The sequence below is a fragment of the Sminthopsis crassicaudata genome, chromosome 6 (genome assembly GCF_048593235.1).
Source record: "Sminthopsis crassicaudata isolate SCR6 chromosome 6, ASM4859323v1, whole genome shotgun sequence".
Classification (NCBI taxonomy): Eukaryota; Metazoa; Chordata; class Mammalia; order Dasyuromorphia; family Dasyuridae; genus Sminthopsis; species Sminthopsis crassicaudata.
Genome location: NC_133622.1, coordinates 203,637,622 through 203,658,895, shown reverse-complemented (window position 1 = coordinate 203,658,895; position 21,274 = coordinate 203,637,622). Strand labels below are relative to the sequence as shown.

The 21,274-nt window shown below is 35.9% G+C and overlaps 1 protein-coding gene across 8 annotated transcripts in view; it reads left to right on the top strand.

Moving 5' to 3' along the window:
• STK33 (serine/threonine kinase 33) overlaps positions 1 to 21,274 on the top strand; it is a 264,638-nt gene that overhangs the window by 2,039 nt on the left and 241,325 nt on the right. For 4 of the 8 annotated variants that reach the window (XM_074275727.1, XM_074275724.1, XM_074275716.1 and 1 more), the window contains exon 1: positions 16,251 to 16,757. The exons of 1 other annotated variant lie outside the window; for it this stretch is intronic. The gene's annotated coding sequence lies outside the window, so the exon portion shown is untranslated. Of the gene's footprint in view, positions 1 to 16,160; positions 16,758 to 21,274 lie in introns of those variants that run through there. 3 more of the 8 variants (XM_074275726.1, XM_074275721.1, XM_074275718.1) reach the window with 1 other exon arrangement.

Here is a 21,274-nt window from a genome sequence, read left to right as displayed (position 1 = left end):
ATAAAGAAGTAGAGATTGAGAGGAAGAGGCCCTTAGATTTCATCTGGCCCTCTTCCCCTCTTTTGACAGATGATAAAGTTGAGATCTAGTTCTACCTGGGATTCTGGAAAGCAAGGATTGTCTTTTTCTTTTTCTTTGTATACCCAGCTCTTAGCATGACGACAGGCACATGATAGGTGTTTAGCAAACAGTTATGGATTGGCTGATTGGATTAGATCATCTCAAAGTGTACTTCCAGTTCTGGCTTTCTAGTAACTTTGTCTAGTTATCTGCCCACCGCATGGAATTAGCTTTCATCTAGTAGCTTAGGGGGAAAAGGAACTTTGCCAGACACTGATAAATGGATGAGAAGAAAGTCCTTGAAGTGATTTCCCCACGTTTTCCAGAGAAATGTAGAAATCTCATTAATTAATTGGGGAGATATTTATATCTAAGTTTGCACAGTATAGCAAGACAGACACCTACTGGAATAGCAAGGGAGAAGAGAAATGGCCTAGGGGATGAGGTCTTGTCTCTACCACTCACTAGCTTGCTATGTCCCCTAGGCCATCCCCTTTCTCTTTTGGGATCTTAGTGACATAAGGCATTGGATTGGATGGTCCTTCCAGCTTTAACATTTGATGATCTATCATTGCCTTTCAGGAATCCAAACAGCTGCATGTTGAGATTGTGGAAGGTGTCGGAGCACTCGCATTCAAATACTTGTGTACACAGAAATAAATCCTCTCATATATCTAGCACAGAGAATGGTTCAGGGAGAGCCGGCAGCTGGAGTCATTATTTTTGCATGTAGTTATTAATGCTAAACATTGGAGGTCCCGGAGGCCCCAAGGTGCTTTCTCTTCTACAGAAGCAAGTGTTGCTATGAGATGAGGTCCCCGGGTGGTTTTATTACCTCTCGTCTTCAGAAAAACACATGCTGGGGGCTATTCAGGAAAGAAATTGTTAGTTAGATTAACACAACTATATTAATTCTGTAGCTACTAATGTCAACCGTGTTTGCTGAGTTTATATTTAACTTATTTTCCTGTTTCATAAACAGAGAGGGAGCATTTAATACTGCTTAAACTCTTTTAATAAGAGCAGTGAACTGTTCTATACTCATGCTTGCTGGGATGCAATTCTATTGTTAATATCCCAAGGAGGGAAATGGAAGCCCCTCAATTCTGCCTATGCTTGTCTTTTTCTAGAAAAATGCTTCCTGGGGGCTATTTTGGGAAGAAATTATTTGCTAGATTGATACAGGTATGTTAATTCTATAACTACTCTGACAGCACTGAGAGACATCATGGCCTAATGGAGGTATTGTTGGGTCAGCTCTCAGAAAGACCAGATTTGAATCCTGCCTCTAATATTTCCTAGTTGGGGTAATTAAATTCAATCCAACAAGTATTTATTAAATTCTTTCTCTGTGCCAGACACTGTCCCAAGCAATTGAGGTATAGATTCAAAACTAAAGCTGTCCCTGCCGTTAAGGAACATTCATATGTAATACAAAATATTAAAAAATGAAAATATGGAATACAAATATATAAAAAATAAATATGTAATGATGCAGAAGGGGATGGAAGGAGAGAAACAGAGAGAGAGAAGAAAAGAAAGGAAAGGAGAGGAAAGAAGAAGAAAGAGAGAGAGAGGGAGAGAGCTCTTTAAGCGGATTGCTGAAAGGATCTTCCATGTATAGGATACTTGCAACATGTGTAAGAAGATGAGGAGTGAAATATATATAAGGAATAGTAAGTAGGTCATTCTGGTCAGCACAATGAAAGCACGAATTAAAGTAATTAGCTTGGGATGAAAGGTTGGATCCAGAATATGGATAGATTTCAATGACAAACAAGTTTTTATTATGTTTTAAAGTCAATCCTAGTGAAATTTCTTTAATATGAGAATAATATAGTTAGACCTGAGCTTAAAAATATCAAGTTGGTAACTTTATGGAGGACAAATTGAAGAGGAAAGAAGCTAGAGGTAAAGGGGACAATAATGAGACAATGACAATAATCTAGATGAAAGGTGGTGAAGGTTATTAGTTAAGATGGTAGCTGTATGAATAAAAAAGAAGGGGATGGATGTGAGAGGTATTCTGGAGGTAAAAATGACAACATTTGGCAACTGATTAGATAAGCAGGGTGAGTGAAAAGTGAGGTCCAGGACGATGTCAAGCCTGTAAACTTTGGTAGGGCTTTCTATAGTAACAAGAAAGAGGGATATGTTTTGGGGAAAACTCTCAGAATGGAAGGTCCGTCAGTTGATCAGTAATATTTACTGAAAAGAAGAATAATCATTTATATAAGGTCTAGAAAGAGTCATGTTTTCAAGTCTTTCTCCCTTTGGTAGGACAGAGACTTTAGCCCTTCAAAAGGACTTTCTGGGACAATTGCACTATAGGCATGGTGATGGGCACTTCTCTTTCTTACCCTATGAAGTTGATCAGAGCTGTAACTTGGTCAGAAAGGTGATATATATACATAATTCGCATTAGTCATAACAAAGAAATTTTCCACTCATTGTCCCATTCAGGTTCACTGCACAGATGCTTTTATTCTCAATTGGAGAGATACTTAGGTTCAAAAAAGCCTTCTTTATAGGCTCAAACTGCTTCCCCAGGAGATGAGATCTCAAACAATGAAAATGTCAGCTCACCTGCAAAGTCTACTAAGACATCTCTCTCCTCTAGTTCAGGGCTTCTTAAACTTTTTCCACTGGCAACAGCTTTCTACCCAAGAAATTTTGACATTGCCCCTGGCTATATAGTATATAAAATAATCATACAAATCGAACATTAATGTAATAAATCATAATTTTACAACTTCCATATTCAGTTATGAGACATCATATGGGGCTGTGTATCACAGTTTAAGAAAATGGACTCTAGACCCTTAATCTTAGGCAAACTGTCATATTTACCTTTGGGGAGAGAAGAGCAGATTATTTTTCTTCTAGCAACTTGGTCTCCAGATTATTTCTACTTAGAGTTCTGCAGGAAGATCATTGCCATGAATGGCCTAACAGAATATAGAATTTGCAGAGATGGGGCAGGAAAGGAGACAGTGGCACTCCATTATATGTATGTGGATCCAATGAGGGAGACTGACAGATCCTACATTCCCTAGGGAGCCTGGTTGGTAAAAGGAGCATTGCTTGACTTCTGATGCCTTCTTTTCAGACATTAGGGAGGAGTTCACTCTTCCCTTCCCCTCCCCGACTTCTGGTAGGTGAAACTTAGCTCAGTAGAGGGCAGACCTAAAGCATCCAGATGCAGTTGCAATTGAGCTCTGCAGAAGAGTAGGTTCCAGGAATTCTCTTAAGACCCAGGAGAGCCAGGGTTAGGGCAGGATGAGAAGAAGAGCCAAAGGGTCCTGAGGTGCCAGAGGAACAAACTACTTTGGTCATATGTGTGCCTCCCTGCTGCTGTTCAATGTGCATACATCTGTTTTTTTTTTTTTAATTTTTTTTTAATTTATTGATGTTGTGTGCTTTTGTAGGAAAGTATATCCTAGGTTAATAGAAGTCTTTTATTACTACCATTTCTGCTATGTCATCTGAATGAGTGCATTTATTTTAAGCTAATTATGGTAATTTTTTTTATTAGTAAAGGTAAACACATTAGTGGGAGCTTGTGAGTTATAGTTTTAGAAATGAGAATGCAAAAAGTATCTTGCTTCTAAGGTAGTCATCCTCCAGGGGACCCAATCTTGGAGTTTGATTTGGAGAGAAGGGGTTAGTCCAGATGAATTCTATCTTTAAAAAGAGATTTCTTGGGGACAGTTGGGTGGGGCAGTGGATAGAGTCAAATATGACCTCAGAGATTTGCCACTTACTAGTTGTGTGACCTTGGGTAAGGCACTAAACCCCAATTGCCTGCTCCATCCCCTCAACCTTGAAAAGAGAGAAAGAAAGAGAGAGAGAGAGAGAGAGAGAGAGAGAGAGAGAGAGAGAGAGAGAGAGAGAGAGAGAGAGAGAGAGAAATGGAGAAAAGAGAGGGGGGGAGAGAGAGAGAGAGAGAGAGAGAGAGAGAGAGAGAGAGAGAGAGAGAGAGAGAGAGAGAGAGAGAGAGAGAGAGAGAGAGAGAGAGAGAGAAATGGAGAAAAGAGAGGGGGGGGAGAGAGAGAGAGAGAGAGATCTTGGTTTTTATATCACCTTCATTTCTAATTTCATCTCTCTTATCCCTTATAACCTAGAAATAAACGATCCAGCCTCAGAAACTTCTTAGCTCTGTGACTTTGGGCAAACCACTGTTGGTTACTGGAGAAGAAATGACAAAGCACTCCAGTTTTTTCACCAAAAAAATCCCATGGACAGAAGTCCCTGGGGTTATGAAGAGTCTGACGCAACTAAAATGACAACGACAACAAAATCTGTCCCTTATCCAGAGAACCCAGGCGCAGCTGGCTGGTACAGTGGATAACATGCCTGGTCTGGAGTGAGGAAGGCTCATCTCTCTGAATTCAAATCTGGCCTCTGAGACTTGTTAGCTATATAATCCTGGGCAGGTCACTTAATCATATTTGCCTCATTTTTCTCATCTGTAAAATGAGCTGGCGAAGGAAATGGCAAACCGCTTTAGTATCTCTGCCAAGAAAACCTTAAATGGGATCAGAAAGAGTCAGATATGACTAAAAAATTACTGAACTGAATCCAGAGAACCACCTTTATAACAAAGGATAAAAAAGAAAGAGAAGAAAGTTCATTTAAAAATTTCTCTTGTACTATTTGTTAAATCATTAAAAAAACCCAATTATTGTCTTTATAGAAACAAATTTCCTTTTTATTGCATTATTTATGTACCTGTATAGATGAGAAGCAATGTTGCATTCTACCAGATGGTGGATTTGTACAACATCAGAAGACCTGGGTTTAAATTTCTTTTGTAGTAGTGATTTAGTAGTAGTGATCCAACTATGTGTCATTACACATCACAAATAAGTCTCCATTTCTTCATATGCAAAATGGTGTACTGACACTCTTACAGGGTTGTGAGGAAAGTTCTTTGTAAACTTCAGAGCTGCTATTAGGAAATGCCTTGTCCAAAGTCACACAGACAATAGGATCAAATGAGATAATGTTTCGAAGCTTTTTTAAAGCTTGATTCAAATATGAACTACTCTTATTCTAAGCAGTGGTATGCTCATTATGCCCATAAGGTATTCTCAAAGTTAAGAGCATCAAATACATGAACATTTGACCTTGCAAATAAAGCTAAATTGGAGGCACTTATTCGTGAAGTGCAATAGTTTTTTCTCTACAAATTATTGATGAACAAGGAGAATTCAGTGTTATTACACTTTAAACTAACTGTAGCCCAACTTAAAAGATAATTGAAGCCCAATTATTGCTAGAAACTTGACAATTTTTTTTTTTTATGAGCAGAGTCGGCAAACTTCAGAGCTCATTGTGTTAAGTTATGCTAGATATTTATAATAGTATCAGGCTTTACTCGACTGACAAACTTCAATTAGATTTTATTTTGTTAAGCAATTAAACATTACACCATGACTACAAAAGTTACCATAGAGTATTTCAGTAAACAGCACACAATACTTTTTCTGGGTCACAGGAGCAATTATTGGAAAAGAATGAAAATAATGTAATCTAGGATAGATTAAATGGTTTACCCTCACATTGTCTTAAGGTCATGGTACCATAATCCATTATTTCATAGATATTTGATATACCTGAGCTGAGAACACATGAATACCTTGGGGGAAAAGAAAACAGACTCATCTTACCATTGTAGGACAAACATTGAAGCATTAATACTTAAATGTTTTGCAAGAAAACTCAAAACCTCCAAATATCCTTTAGGTAACACAGTATGTTTTTTCTTCAGCAAATAGGATTTCTGACTATAAGAGCAGTGAAGGATGTGAGGAAGGATAGTCTAATTTGTCTAAAGTATCATAGCTAGTAAATGGCAGAGATTTAAACTCAAAAACTTGAATCCTGACTAGATAGAATGCTGGTCAGAATGTTAAACTTGGACTGAAGAAGACATGAATTAAAATCTTTCTTCAGATATTTATTAGCTGGGCTAATCACTTACCTGCTTTCAGCCTGTTTTCTCATCTGAATAATGAAGGTTGGATTTGGTAATATCCAAATTTCCTTTTGCTTCTAAATCTAGGATCCCATGAAATCCAGTATTCTTTACCCCACACTATATTACCTTATTTTACATATGGGAGAGATAAAGGGTCTTGCCCAGGCAGTTATATGGCTAGGAAATGACAGAGCCAGGATGATAGTTATTTCTAAAAATGTAAAAGACTTTGATGTGGAAGAAAGATTAAGAAGGAAGAATTAACAGAAACTGTTTCAGAAAGGCAGATTTAGGCTTACAGTAAAACAAAACAAACAAACAAAAACTTCATAACAATTAAAATTATCCCCCAATTTTAAAAAACATATCTAAAGATAATGGGTGTCTTCCCTTACTTAAGTCACTTGCTGGGGATATTGTAGAAGTAATCCTAAAATTGGTACAGATTAAAGTAGATGCACTTTGAAGTTTCTTCAAAATCTGGCATTCTATGGTAACTACCACATCATGATGTAGTAAGAAAGGTTTTTTACTAGATAGATAATACAGGGACTTTTATTGCTACATAGAAATTTTTTGGTGTGGAATTGTTTTGTATCTTGCTATTATTATTCTAATTAGCTTCTTTGTTGATTCTCTAGGGTTTTCTAAGCAAGCCATCATATTATCCATAAAGAAGAATAATTTTGTCTCCCTTCTGCCTATCTTTATGACTTTAATTTTTCTCTTATTGCTAACATTTCTAGAATTACTATTCTATTATCAGCTATTGCTAACATTTCTAGAAATTTATCATTAACCACAGGGTGATAGGACATCCTTGTTTTGCTTATATGTACTGAGAAAGGATCTAAATGTTTCCCCATTAAAACTATGCTAATTTTGGATTTTAAGTATATGCTTTTTATCATATTTTAAATGGTTTTTTATGGCTATGTTTCATAGGATTTAAAACATTTGAGGATTTATCTTCTTTTTTAATATTACCTACATTTCCCATGATATAATCTCCCAGAGGGAAAAAAGTTCAACAAAATTTATCAATGTATTGAAAAAGTCTGAAATTATATGCCGTGTTCTGCTATGTTTCTGTTATATCTTCTGTTTTTCTAGTGTCCTCAATAGGGGGTAATACCTTTTCATATCTTTTTTTGGAGCCAAGCTTAATCATTTTAATCATTTTAATCATTATATATATATAAATTATATATATATATAATTTATATATATTATATATATATATATAATATAATCATTATATATATATATATATTTTTTTTTTCCTGAGGCTGGGGTTAAGTGATTTGCCCAGAGTCACACAACTAGGAAGTGTTAAGTATCTGAGACAGATCTGAACTCGGGTATTCCTGAATTCAGGGCTGGTGCTCTATCCACTGTGCCACCTAGCTGCCCCTTAATCATTATAATTTTGCAGCATCAATTTCAATTTTTTTGTCATTGTTTCTTTCATTTACATTGTTGTAATAATTTTGTAAATTGTTTACTAGAATGTGCTTAATTTACTTTGCAATTCATATAAATCTTCCCATATTTCTCTGTGTTCATCATAGTCATCATTTCTTATGGCACCACAAAGTTCCATAGTGTTTATATATCACTTTTTTTTAACCATCCCTCAGTTGGGGGGGCATCTACTTTGTTTTTGGTCTTTTGCTAGCACAAAAAGTACTGCTACAATTAGTTTGGTATATTATGGAGGACTTTCTTTTTTTATCTTAAGCTGTTCTTGGGAAGGACTTACACCTAGTAGTGGGATTTCTGGATCAATTAATCACTTTCTTCACATAATTCAAATTGCTTTCCAGAATGGTCAGGCCATTTCATAACTATATCAATAGTAAATTAATGTCCTCATCTCTTTCTACAGCTCCTCTAACATTGAATATTTCTTACATCTTGTGATTTTAGTCAATTTGTCAAATAAATTGAAACCTCAAGTTTACTTGAATTTGTATTTTTATTCATTTGGAATATTATTTTATGTGGTTGTTAATTGTTTGTAATTATGGTTTAATTTTATTATTATTTTTGTTTGTGAGAGGCAATTGGGGTTAAGTGACTTGCTCAGCGTCACACAGCCAGGAAGTATTAATCATCTGAGGTCAGATTTGAATTTAGGTTCTCCTGACTTTAGGGCCAGTGTTTGTAATTATTTTGGAGAAATGTTTGTTTCTTTAAAAATTTATCTATTAGAGAATGGCTTTTGGTTTTCTGTTAATTGGCTAATAAATCTTGCATGTTAGAGACTCTCATCAGAAATATTTAGTAGAAGGAGTCTTCCCTGTCCCATACCTGATTAATTGCTTCCCTTTGTATCCAGTTTCATTACTTTTGTTCATGCATGTGTTTTTCAATTTCATGTTATCAAAATGATCAGTTACAGTTATTATCTTGTTTGGTTAAGAATTCATCCATACATGTATCTGTAAAAAAGGACTATGATTTCCTTCTTTTCTGCTCTCTAATGGTATGATATTTCAGGTGTGACATTCAGATCACAGATGCATTTCACCTTAATTGTGGTGTATATTGTAAATATTGGCCAAAATCTAATTTCTTTCAAATTGCTTTCCAGTTTCCCCAGCAATTCTCTTAAAATAAGAAGGGCTTTCTTAGGTAATTTGTCTTCAAGTTATCGAACTATGGACTACTGAGTCCAATCATTTCTGATTTTTCTTTGGTCTATTCCATTTGTCTTTTCTATTTTTTTTTTAACCATTACTAACTTCTTGTTGTTGTTGTTGTTGTTGTTGTTGTTTTTGATACTTATTGGTTTATAATATCATTTGAGGATTAGAAGTAGTATTTTTCCTTCATTTCTACATTTTTCATTATTTCTCTTGATAATTTAGATCGATGGCTCAAACTTTTTTGGATGTGGAATGCTATATTACATTTTAAAAAAATATTGAAAATCACCCCAAAGAACTTTTGTGTATGTGAACAATATATTAATATTTGTCATATTAGAAATTAAAACTTTTTTTTATTATGAAGATAGTTTTGGCCTCATGGACCCCCTGAAAGGATCCTCAGGACCCTCAGTGCTTTCTAGAATATACTTCAAGAACTGCTACTCTAGAACTTTTATTTCTTCAAATGAATTTTATATTTTGTCTCCCATAAAGTATCTCTTTTGTTAGTTTGTGATAGCTCCAAATCTATAAATTAACTATGGTTAAAGTTTGTCATTTTTACTGTATTGTCACAGTCCAGTCATGAATATTGAATATTCTTCCAGGAATACAAGATGTTCTTTATTTTTTTAAGAGGCATTTTGTAATTATATTTATGCAGATATTGATTGACTCATACAGACATATGTAATTTTTATTTCATTAAAAATATCAAGCACCTATTTTATCTTCTTTTCACCTTTCCCTCATTGAAAAAAGAAGAAAAACAAAATCCTAGTCAAGAAAAACAAATTCCTGTTAGGATGTAGGGAACATGCTTCATTATTAGTTTTCTGTAAACATGGTAGGTCACTGTGTTGATCAGAATTATTAAGCTTTTCAATATTGTCTTTATGCTTGTTTTTTGTTGTTGTTGTTGTTGTTGTTTTTGTTGTATAAATGATTCACTTAGTTCTAAAGTTGACTTCATTATATATCAGTTTATAGAAGTCTTCCTATGTTTCTCTGAAGCTATCTCCATCTTTTTTTTTTATAGTGAAATAGTATACCATTATATTCATATATTATAATTTGTTTGGTTATTTCCCAGTTGGTGGATGTTTTCTTGGTTTCTAGTGCTTTGCTATAACAAAAAGAGTTGCTATATTTATATATATATGTATGCAATTATTTCTTTTTTCTTTAATTTCTGTGGAGATATAAACCTAGTAGTAGTAATGAGTCAAAATGTGTGCAGTTTAGTGGCTATAGTTAAAAAAATTTTCTTATAGAATAGCTCCACCAACAGTGATAATGTTTCTGTACTACTGCAGTCCCTCCAACAATAATCATTTGATATAATGTTCAGTGGCACCTCAGAGGTGCTTCAATCTATATTTCTCCAATTGTTAGTTATTTGGAACATTTTTTTCTTGCCTATTGATCATTTAGATTTTTAAAAATCAATACTGACTGTTCCTATACTTTCACAACTGCAAATGATTTTTTTATAGTTGTTTCCCTTTTAGTTTTAATGCATTTTTTTGTTTGTAAAAAAAACTTTAAAATTTTATGTAAGCAAAAATTGTCTTATATTTTTTTGTAATAATCTACATCTCCATTTAGACATGAAATCTTCCCCTATGCATAGATAAAAAAGATAAGTTATTCCTTATCCCTGTAATTTGTCCATGATATGACTTTTTTATATCTAACATATGCATCCCCATGAAGCTTATTTTGGTATACAGTGTGAGATGAAGGTCTATACCTAATTTCTGGCCGACTGCTTTCCAGTTTTTCTCAATGTTTGTTAATAGTGAATCTTTCTTTACCTCAGGAAATAAGTTGGGTTTAGTAAACACCAGGAAAATTCAAACTAGGAAAATTCCATTTTTGTGTGTTTTGTGCTTACTTTCTGCCACTGATTAATCTATTTTTTAAGCATTACTGAGTTGTTTCTATAACTTCTGTTTTGTAGTATAGTTTGAAATTTAACTCTTCTAGCTACTCTTTCCTTCTCACTATTTTTCATTATTTCTCTTGAGATCCTTGGATTGTCATTCCCTCCTGATGAATTTTGTTTCTGCTTTTTCCAGTTCTATAAAGAAATCCTTCAGTGATTTCAGTGGCTATAGCACTGAAAAAGCATCTTAATTAAGATAGTATTGTCTTTTAGTAATATTGGCTTAACTTACCCATGAAAATTAAGCTTTTATCAATTATTTAGGCATGTCTATTTTTGTAAATAATATTTTGTAGTTGATACATATAATTCCTATGTGTGTATTGATAAGTAGTTTCCTAAGTATTTTATAGATTGTGTAGTTATTTTAAATGGAATTTTAAATATATTCCTATAGAGACAAGTAATGTTTGGAAATGCTGATGATTTATTAAGTTTATTATTAATAGTTACTTTATTATCCTATAATTTTCCTGAAGTTATTATTTTCATTATTTTTTTTTAGTTGACTCTCTAGGGTTTTCCAAGTAAAGCATCATATAATCTGCAATAGCTCCCAATTACTGCTAATAATGAATTCCCTGAAGTGGTCACATGTATTCAAATTTATGCTATTTAAGATTTATAATTATGTAAAATATGGTAATTGATTCCAACCCAATGAAATAAGCATTATAAATTTAAATAATGCAGTCATTTCAGGGAATTCATTATTCGTACTAAACAGGACTCAATTGTAATTTTGTTTCCTCTTTGCCTATGTTTATGTCCTCAAATTCTTGTTCTTGTGTTATTGCCATAACTAGCATTCTAATACTATATAAAATAATCATAGCAATAATGGACATTTTTGATTTACCTCTGATCTTATTGGAGAAGCCTTTATTATCATTACATATAATACTTAAACTCTTGGTTTTTAAATAGATGCTACTTATATTAAGGAAAGGTACAGTATTCCCATGCTTTTCCATATTTTCTCAATTTATTGATATATTTAAACTACTTATATTGTTAATATGGTCTATTATAAATTTCTTTTTTGAAATATTGAACCAATACTATATTTCTAATATAAATCCAATCTTGTTATAGTACATTTTTTGACTTGTTGCTGTAATTTCTTTGCTAATATTTTATTTAAAATTTTTTATGTCAATGCTATTAGAGACTGCTTTATAGTTTTTTCCATTGTGATTTTCCTGGTTTAAATTCAAAATGGTATTTTTATCTTAGCAGGAATTTGCTAGGGTTGCTTTTTTTGTAAGCAGTTTGTACAATGTTGGAATTAATTTTTGATTTGATATCTGATAGAATTTGCCTGTAGAAGGATCTTATCTTGGCTTTGTAACAGACTTTAAAATTTTTTTCTAGTTATTTTAAGTGGTATTTCCTTTTCTATGTTTTTTTTTACAATAGATTTTATTATTGCAATATGGAATTGGTGTTTTTTTTGTGGATTAATTATCTCCATTAATTTTGTGTTGATTTCCTAGAATTTTCTAAGTAAACCACATATCAACAGAAAATAAGGATTTATCTCCATTTTTGTCTGTATTTATGCCTTTAATTTCTTTCTCCTGTTTTATTACTGCTAGCATTTTTAGAACTTTGTCAAATAACAATGGGAAAAGAGTGCATTTTTCTTTTCCCCCTATATTTATTGGGAATTATTCTAGCATTTCCTTCTTAATAAATTTTTTAAATTTACTTTATTTTAGTAGATATTGTGTTGTTGGGTTTTTAAAAAATTACTGGATGCCTTTGCTTTGTAGGATTTTTAACAAAATTCAGTCTTGTATTTTATCAACTTTTTAACTGTATACATCAATATAATTATGTGGGTAGGGATGTTTTTGTTTTTGATGTGATTAGTTTAAATGTTTTTCTAGTATTGGTTTAAATCCAAAGCTTGAGTATCCACCTCTCTGGTGATTTACCTCTTTAGACTTAGCTAAGCTGGCTTCAGAGGACAAATATGTAATTATTGAATCATGTTGTCAGAGCTAGAACAGACTTTAGAGGCCTCCTAGATCTAGATCTATTTTATAGATGAGGAAATCAAGGTCTGAAAGAAGTTAAATGGTTTGTCTAGGCACAGATAACAAGTGACAGGATCAGCATCCAAATGAAATGTCTCTGAATTCAAACTAGTGTTTTTTCCACTATAACACAGTCCATCTCTGGGATTGTACTTGAAGCCTTTACTGTTCCAAGTAGGATATGCCAAAGTTTATGGTCCACTAGTACAGTCTTTGAGAGTCCACATAACCTCAATGTCATGATGGAACAGTGGAGGATACACGGAGGAACAACATTGTAATAATGAAGGTTTAATTAGTTGCATACTTAAAATGTTGTTTGCCAAGATGTTTCCTGATGAAACTGAACCAAGGAGACTAACATGATTATGCATTGGCACAAGGTAAGCAGGCTACTGGTTCTCTGGCATTTAGAACTAGCAGATACTTTAGTGATCATCTTGTCCAAATCTCTTATTATACAGATGATGCATAATGGAAAAGATTTCTTCAAAGATTCTAATAAATTCTTTTCATCATGGAAGAAAGCATGCTATCATACTTGCACTCTACTCAAAATTCCAGATGTGTTTAATGAAGTAGTAGAAATAACAATTTATATATGTGTTTAATGAAGTAGTAGACTAACAATAGAACTAGCCTGTAAAGATTTTAAAAGCTAAAGGGAAGAGTTAATATTTTCTCATCTGGGCAATAGGAAGTTATTTAGTTTATTGAGCAGGGGAATGACATGCTAGCACCTGCATTTAAAAACATTCACTGTGTAAAAGATGGATTGGAGTAGGGAGAGAATTGAGGTCTTAAGAGAGAAGTGATAAAAGATTTAACTAAAGTGGTGACTATATGAGTAGAAAGAAAGGGTCAAATGTGATAGTATTATAGAGGTAGAAAGGGAAGAACCTGACAGCTAAGAAGATATGTGGGGTGAAGAGGTGAGGAAATAAGCGGTTAAGGATAATGCTATTTTTATGAACTTGGGAGATTGGAAGAACAGTGGTACATTCAATGGAAACAGGGGATTTTAGAAGAAAGGTGGGTTTTGGGGAAAAAAGAATGAGCTGTTTTGAATATATTAAATCTGAGATATCACTGGAGATATAGTTTGAAATATCTAATAGGTATGTATGACTGAAGGTCTGGCAAGGTACAAGAATTTTAGAAATAGATTTCTGGAATCAAATGTATAGAGATGATCATTAGACCCTTTAGAGTTATTGAGATTACCAAAAGCATGCGGAGAGAGAGAACAGGAGAGGGACCAGAATCAGGCCTCAGGAACACTCACAATTAGGAAGCATGATAATGGGCTCAAAGGCGATTGAGGAGTCAGATTGGTAGAGGGAAAATCAGTCAAGAATAGTGTCATGAAACTGAGATCACAGAAAATATGCTAGTGGAGAGGGTGGTTTCAAATGGAGCAGAAAAAGTAAAAAAGAGAATGAGAACTGAGTTAAGATCACCAGGTTTGGCAACTAAGAAATCTTTGGTAGCTTTGGAGAGAGGTTTCAGGTGAGTGATGACATTGGAAGGTAGACTATAAAGAGTTGATGAGTGAATAAGAGGAAAGGAAGTGGAATCAGGGTATATTGGAAAACTTTTTTTTTTTCCCCTAGAAGTTTGGATGAGAAAGGGAGATGTCAGTGTATGAGAAGAATGGTAAGGTACCCTGAAAGGTGGCTTTTGTTTTTGTTTGATTTATTTATTTATTTAATTTATATTTTGCTGAGGCAATTGGGATTAAGTGACTTGCCTGGGGTCAAACAGCTAGGAAGTGTTAAGTATCTGAGGTCATATTTAAACTCAGGTCCTCCTGACTTCAGAGCTGGTGCTCTATCCACTGTGCCACCTAGCTGCCCCCTATTTGTTTGTAGGATAAGAGAAATTTGGGTACGTTTGAAGGAAGAAGGAAAAGAAGCAATAATTTGCCTTTGTGACCAAGGAGCTGAAAAAAATTCCTCCCAGAGTCTCATTTGTAGATGACAATGGGTTGATTACCTCAAGCTCAAGATCATTATAGTGCCTCCTGAAAGAAATCTATAACGACTCAAAGGGATTTGGCAGTCCATCTACACAGGAGAATCCAAGTGGATGCATATTTTTTTTCAGATTTTAACAGATATTTCTATGGATGCTTTCTAGAACATACTCATCAGCATGTCTATGTGGCACAGAAAGTACAAATGAACCAGGTAGGGCCAGGCAGATTTGAACAGGTGGAGAAGAGCCAGCTGTGTTGTTTTCGGAAAACTGCAAAGATATTTTAGAGACTTCAAGTTCTTTATGAAAGCAAAGGCTTATCTTTTTAATATTAACAGTCCACCAGTATTGCAAGATAGAGTATTTATTAAGTGCTTATTTTGTACCATGTACTCAACATGGCAGCAAGTCATGGAATACAATTACCCGTGAAGAATTTTAAAAGAGTATCATCCATAGGGTTAGGGAGAGGCATGTGATTGTTATCAATAAGTGGCAACATATAAGCAATGAGAAACTCCAACCAGCAACAATTGAAAGATTAGAAGAGAAGTCAGAGGAAGGTCTCTGGCACCTCGGTTGGTCCCCCTTATGGGGTCCACATATTGGGAGGCAAGTATTGCACAGGATGGCTGGGCATGCAATGGTGCTAATCTGAATTTTAGAGGGTAGCTTGAATCAATGAGATCATAGATCCATTTGAGTCAATTGACAGGCACTGGAGGAAGAGCTGAAAATACATTTTATTATATTTTATACATATAAAAATATTATACATAAAATGTACATATATGCATATTTTTGTATATTCATTAGCTATACAACCTCTCCCTACTCCAAAAACAAAACTCCAACCATTCCAGGACTGGCTGGAAGCCCTGGTTATACATTCATATTAGCTCTTGATTTTTGGGGGGGGATAGGGAACAACATTCCTAAAAATGTCCTTGAAAAATATAACATCAGAGATAAGCTTGTCCATGGGTTGTCCATATCATTAATATCAGGCAAGACATAAAGCAGGGAAACCTATACTTACCGTGGACATCATTCAACACAGAATTCAGGGGGCAGGCGGCTTCTTTGAGTTTCCATTAAAGAAAACAAAACACAAACCAAATTATATTGAAAAAGAGAAAGTAACTGAAATAGTTAATACGCACTAAAATGCAAATCCTAGCAAGTATTTAATTAAATTGTTGAATAATTCTCGAATAAGCCCAATCGCCCAATCAATCAAAAGATGCCATTGTTGACGCCCCCGTCTCGGAAAGACACATTCCCCCCAAGTATTAGATAATTAGTAACTCGGGAAAACAAAATCAAATGAAGCGGCTCGCTTTTTTTTCCTCGGCCGGGGCGGTGGTGGTCCTCCCCCGAGCCCGCTCCGGCCGGCTCCCCCACCCCGGCAGGCCCTCCGGGCCGGGCCGGTCCTCGGTCCCAGCCGCTCCCCCGTCCCGGCAGGCCCTTTCCAGTCGCGGCCGGCCTCCCAGTCCCGGCCTGCCCTCGGCGCGCCGATGCTCTCGTGCGCCCAAGTCTCGCGCTCCGAGCCCCTCGCGTCCGCTCTGTCCCCGCGCGGCCCAGTCTTCTCCACCGAGCAGCCTCAGGGCGAAAAGTTTCTAGTGGGGGCCGGTCCAGTTCCGGGAGTCCAGAGTGCCCGGCCTCCGGCCCGCCTGCCCGCCCTGCCCGGCAGTCCCGGTACCCGCTCCCTGGCAGTCTTAGGGTGAGTGGCCACTCGGCCTCTTCCCCCCTCTCGGGTCTGGCCTGCAGAGGTCCCGGCCCGGCCTCCTGCTTGCTGTCCGGTTGCTACGGCAACGCGAGGTAAACCGGCCGCCTGGGCCAGGAGCCCCGGACCCCTCGGGGCCGCCCTCCACCCTCCTCCCCGGCCTGGCTCCTCTCCGGGCCCGTCGCCCCCTCAGCCGGGGGGGCTTCCCGGAGGAGGCTTCCTCCCAAGGCCACCCGGGCCCGTCACTCCGTCTGTGCTCTTCGTCCATGTGGTCGTCGGATCTGCGTCTTGGAGTTTTAGGAAGAACCGGCTCCATTGTGGTTGTCCCCCCCTTCCCTCTCACACCCGAGAAGAGTTCTGACATTCTGTGAGTCTGTGATCTCCCCCTCACGCTGCAGGAGGGGCGAGATGGTCTGAATAGCCGAGGTCGTAGTCCCATTTGCTCCCTCAAACTGCCCTCCCTTCCTCCTTCCCCGGCTCCACTCGGGGCTGCTCCCTGCTGCTGGCAGGGAGAAGGACTAGAGTTAATTCCCTTCTCTCTTATTGCCCCTTTCTCCCCCACCCGCCTAGCCCAGGCCACTTGGATTCCCAGTCCCCTCTCTAACATGAAGGAGCCCCAGGCCTTTTCAGTGCTAAAGCTTTCACTCTTTGACTCCTCCCTCACACCCGCTATTCAGCAACCTACAACCCCTTTGATTTTCCCTTTGTAATGTTTCATACTTGTTATTGCTTTCTAGTTTTGACAGTTACCACCCAATAGGCGTTATTACCTCCTGCTAACTACTATAGCCCGTTATCTCACGTCTACGCAGGCAGTCTCTCCCTCCCCCATCTTCAATCCCTCCTGGACATGCCTGTCAGATTAATATTCTCCAAACATGGCTCTCATCATGCTATCCCTGTGCTTTATAGCCTGCAATGATTCTGGGCTGCCGACCAGATCAAGGCCAGACTCCTAAGCCTGACATTCAAAGCCCTTTGTATTCTGGTAAAAATCCATGTCTCTGACTTTATCTCCAATTACTTCTCTGAATGGCCCACCATCACCAACTAACTTTCTCATATCCTGTTCTTGATATTCTTATGCCCCATTCCCACTCATTGAAGCACCTCACTTTCTATTGATTAGAATTCCTATTCTCTTCCTTTCCAATTATTCAAACTGTTGCATCCTTCAGGATCCATTTCAAATGTTGATTGCTCTTTGAAACTTGTGGTAATAGCCCAAATAGACAATGCTCTTTGAACACTTCTAACACTTATTATTATTGAACCACTTATTTGTTGCCTTACATTTTATGTGTGCTAGTTACATCCGCTATAATTATAACCTCCTTAAAGACAATTATATTCCTCTAATCCTTCTGCATTGTCTAGTATTACTTCCTTTTCATAGCAGACAAATATTTGTTGGCTGTTTCTGTAAATTGTGACAATTATTTTGTTGTTAGTCAAGTCTGATTCTTTGTGACTCCATTTGGGGTTTTCTTGGCAAAGATACCCATGTGTTTTGCCGTTTCCTTCTCCAGCTCATTTTATAGATGAGGAAACTGAAGCAAACAAGGTTTAGTGACCAGAGCTAGTGAATATTTGAAGCTAAATTTGAACTCAGGTCTTCCTAAACTTAATCCTGTAATCATGATGAATAAAATACCCAGCTTTCAAAGAAACTGAATGTAAATCAAATAGTTTCAAATCATGAATTTACCAAAAAAATTCTTTTACATAAACTTAATTTGCCTTTAATTTTTTTATTGATGATTTATGCTTTTCATATCATCACTTTTAAGTGACTTCCTCTGAACTCCCCATAAAACTCACCTTTTTACAGGTGAACAAAACAGATTAGTGCATTGTCCATATGTGAAAATATATTTCATTCTATACTTATAGTCTGCCATCTTTACGACAAAATGTCGGATCCTTTTTCAATCCTCTGAAGTAATAGGATCATAGATTTTGAGCTGAATAAGACCTTAGAGGTACAAATGAAGAAACTGAGCACAGAGAAATGACTAATCACTCCACAAGTGTCTGAGGCAGGGAATGATTTCAAGTTTATCACTTTATCCATTACACCATGAGTTGTGATTGGTCACTGTATTTAATACATATTCTTTATAGTTTAGAAACATAAGTTTTATTTTTAAACAAAATGCTAGCTATAGTTTAAATTGTACACTTTAAAGCATAATCTAAAATGTAATTAGTATACATTCTGAAGCCGTGATCTATTGTTTTATTAACCTAAATAGATTTGTTGGATCTTTCCAGGTGACAAAAGTTTAAGTGCTAGAACTTTTTTTTTTTTCTCCCCCTGAGGCTGGGGTTAAGTGACTTGCTCAGGGTCACACAGCTAGGAAGTGTTAAGTGTCTGAGACCAGATTTGAACTCTGGTCCTCCTGAATTCAAGGCTGGTGCTCGATAGAGCACTGTGCCACCTAGCTGCCACCTAGCTGCCTCTAGAACTTTTAATGTTATTTTAAATAGTTTTGATTGAATTCTTTAAAACAAAAATTACCAAGTTTTCTGACTTCTTAAATGACTCTCTTGCTTAATAAAAACCTTTTATTTATGAAGATTCAAGCTCATCATTATAAACAAGTTAAGTCCTTCTCCCCCACCATGCCTCTTCATGCCTCTTCCTCCTTGACTCAGATTATTAGAATCTGTTTTTCAGAGCTCAGACCAGATGCCTCTTTAGATTCCTCTATCAGCTAATACCTTTACTTATTATATATATTTATGTTATATATATTTTATATATTGATTTAAATGTATACTTTATATCTTTCCCCTCCCTTCACTATTAAATATAAGTTCCTTGAGGGCAGGAACTGTTTATTTATTTTTTTTTCTTTGTAACTACAGTGTGTGACACTTAGATAAATGTGTGTATTGATTAGTTGATTTGTTTACATTTAACAATGAAGTTCTTTTGTGTCAACTTGTAATCAAATAGGACAGCCTAAAGTAATGGCCCTTGTGATTATCATTTGATGGCAACACCAAAACTCTAATTTTTACTTTGTTTTGTCTCCATATTATAATTTTTGGGCTATTATTATTTTGGGCCTTTTGATCTTAGGCTATCACTTCTTGCTGCTGTTAGTGTTCTTGCCTCCAACAGTCTATTTCCTCTTCTAATTTGATGCTTCTAATATGTATTTGGCTAAGTACCTGAGATAGTAGATAGAAAAATGGACAAAACATTTATTAAACATTTACTGTATACCTGTGTGCAAAGTACCGGGACTGTGCAAAAGCAAGACAGTTCTTGCTCTCAAGAGCTTACATTTTAAGAGGGAACATAATATGAAAAGAAGGTGGGGGAAATGTCCTCTAACTTCATGGCCAGGAAGTGAGATAAGGTGAAGCTTACCTGTCAGAGATCAAAGCACTTGTCAGGGATGAAGGCCTAAGATTCCAATGGGGAAGAGTTAGTTTGAAGGTTTGCATGGAAATGGCTGTCATTGTTTGGAGTTAGTAACTGGGAATTGTGATAAAATAAGAGTAAATTAGCTCTGAATATAGGAACCTTAGAGATGTTCCAGTAAGCTTTAATGCATGGTATTTGACTATTTAGAAGCCTTTTGGGCTTTCTTTCCTGGTTCTCAACTGTGGGTTGTATACTTGAGGTTGTAAGTAGGATGAACTATAATTTCTAATTAGATATCAGATTAATGTAAGCAGCATTTAGAAGAGCATCAAATTTGGAGTCAGATTTAAGCCCCACTTCTACTATCTCATTTAATTTGAGATTAAGCCTCAGTTTCTCCTTCTATGAGGGTATTTGTCTATACAAGATATGAAGCCTTGTTTAACTCTAATATTCTCTATTTGTGATGTTATTAATATTCTTAAGAGTATGTATATTTTGGTTCTATCAACATTTTTAGCATTTTTCTTCAAAGTCCTACTTATTCAATTCCACATTCTCCTCAATATAATTCATGTTGTAACTTTTTATTTTATTGCTAAGACTTTACCATATACACAGATTTGAAAAGAGGCATTATGACTTCCTATTCTATTACTGTATCATTTAGTATTATACAGTGTTTCTAATAAGCAGGTTAATTTTGGAGATATGATTCACCATTGAAAACTGAAAGTAAATTTCTTACCCTTAATAGTACTTTCTAGATCCAGAGCTCTTAAAGTTGACTTTGTGAACTCATTTTATTAAAAAAAAATTCATAATAATATTTCAAGATAATTAATTTTCTTTGCAATCTTATGTATTTTTTGCTTTTAAAACCATATTCTGGGAAGGGGTCCATGGGCTTCACCAGACTGCCAAGGATGTTCTAAGACCCAAACATTTATGAATCTTGTTCTAGATTAAATGAATACTGATTCTTATTGGGTTTTTGTTGATGTTTATAAGTAATGTGTTTAGGCATATTGTGTGATCCTAGGTTATCTATAAAGTTCTTTTAAAAGATTATTTGCATGTATAGTTTCAGATAATTAAAATGTAGTATCTCAGACTAAAAAGAGGCTGTAGCATCATGGGGAAAATACAGTGTTGCAACAAGAAGGAAGATTTGCTAAGTTGGGGGAAAGAGAAGGGATGTGGCAGATGTAAAGAAAGGTTTTCAAGGAAGGGAAAAAAAGATTTATTGGAAAGGGAGAGAGGAGAGAGAGAGGTAGTTGATGCTGCTCAGAAGGTATTAGTTTCTTTGTATCATCCTGGGGTATCTTAGGAAATAGACTGGTGTGCCCTCTTAGCATGGAGACCCATTGAGGGATAGAGTGAAGCAAAGTGCAGCAATGGCTGCTGACCAGCACCCTGCGGGATCCCTTGTTACTGCTCAAAATTCTCCAAGTCACAAAAACTTTCAGAGTTGGAAAAGTAACTCATCTAGTCCAAATTCCATT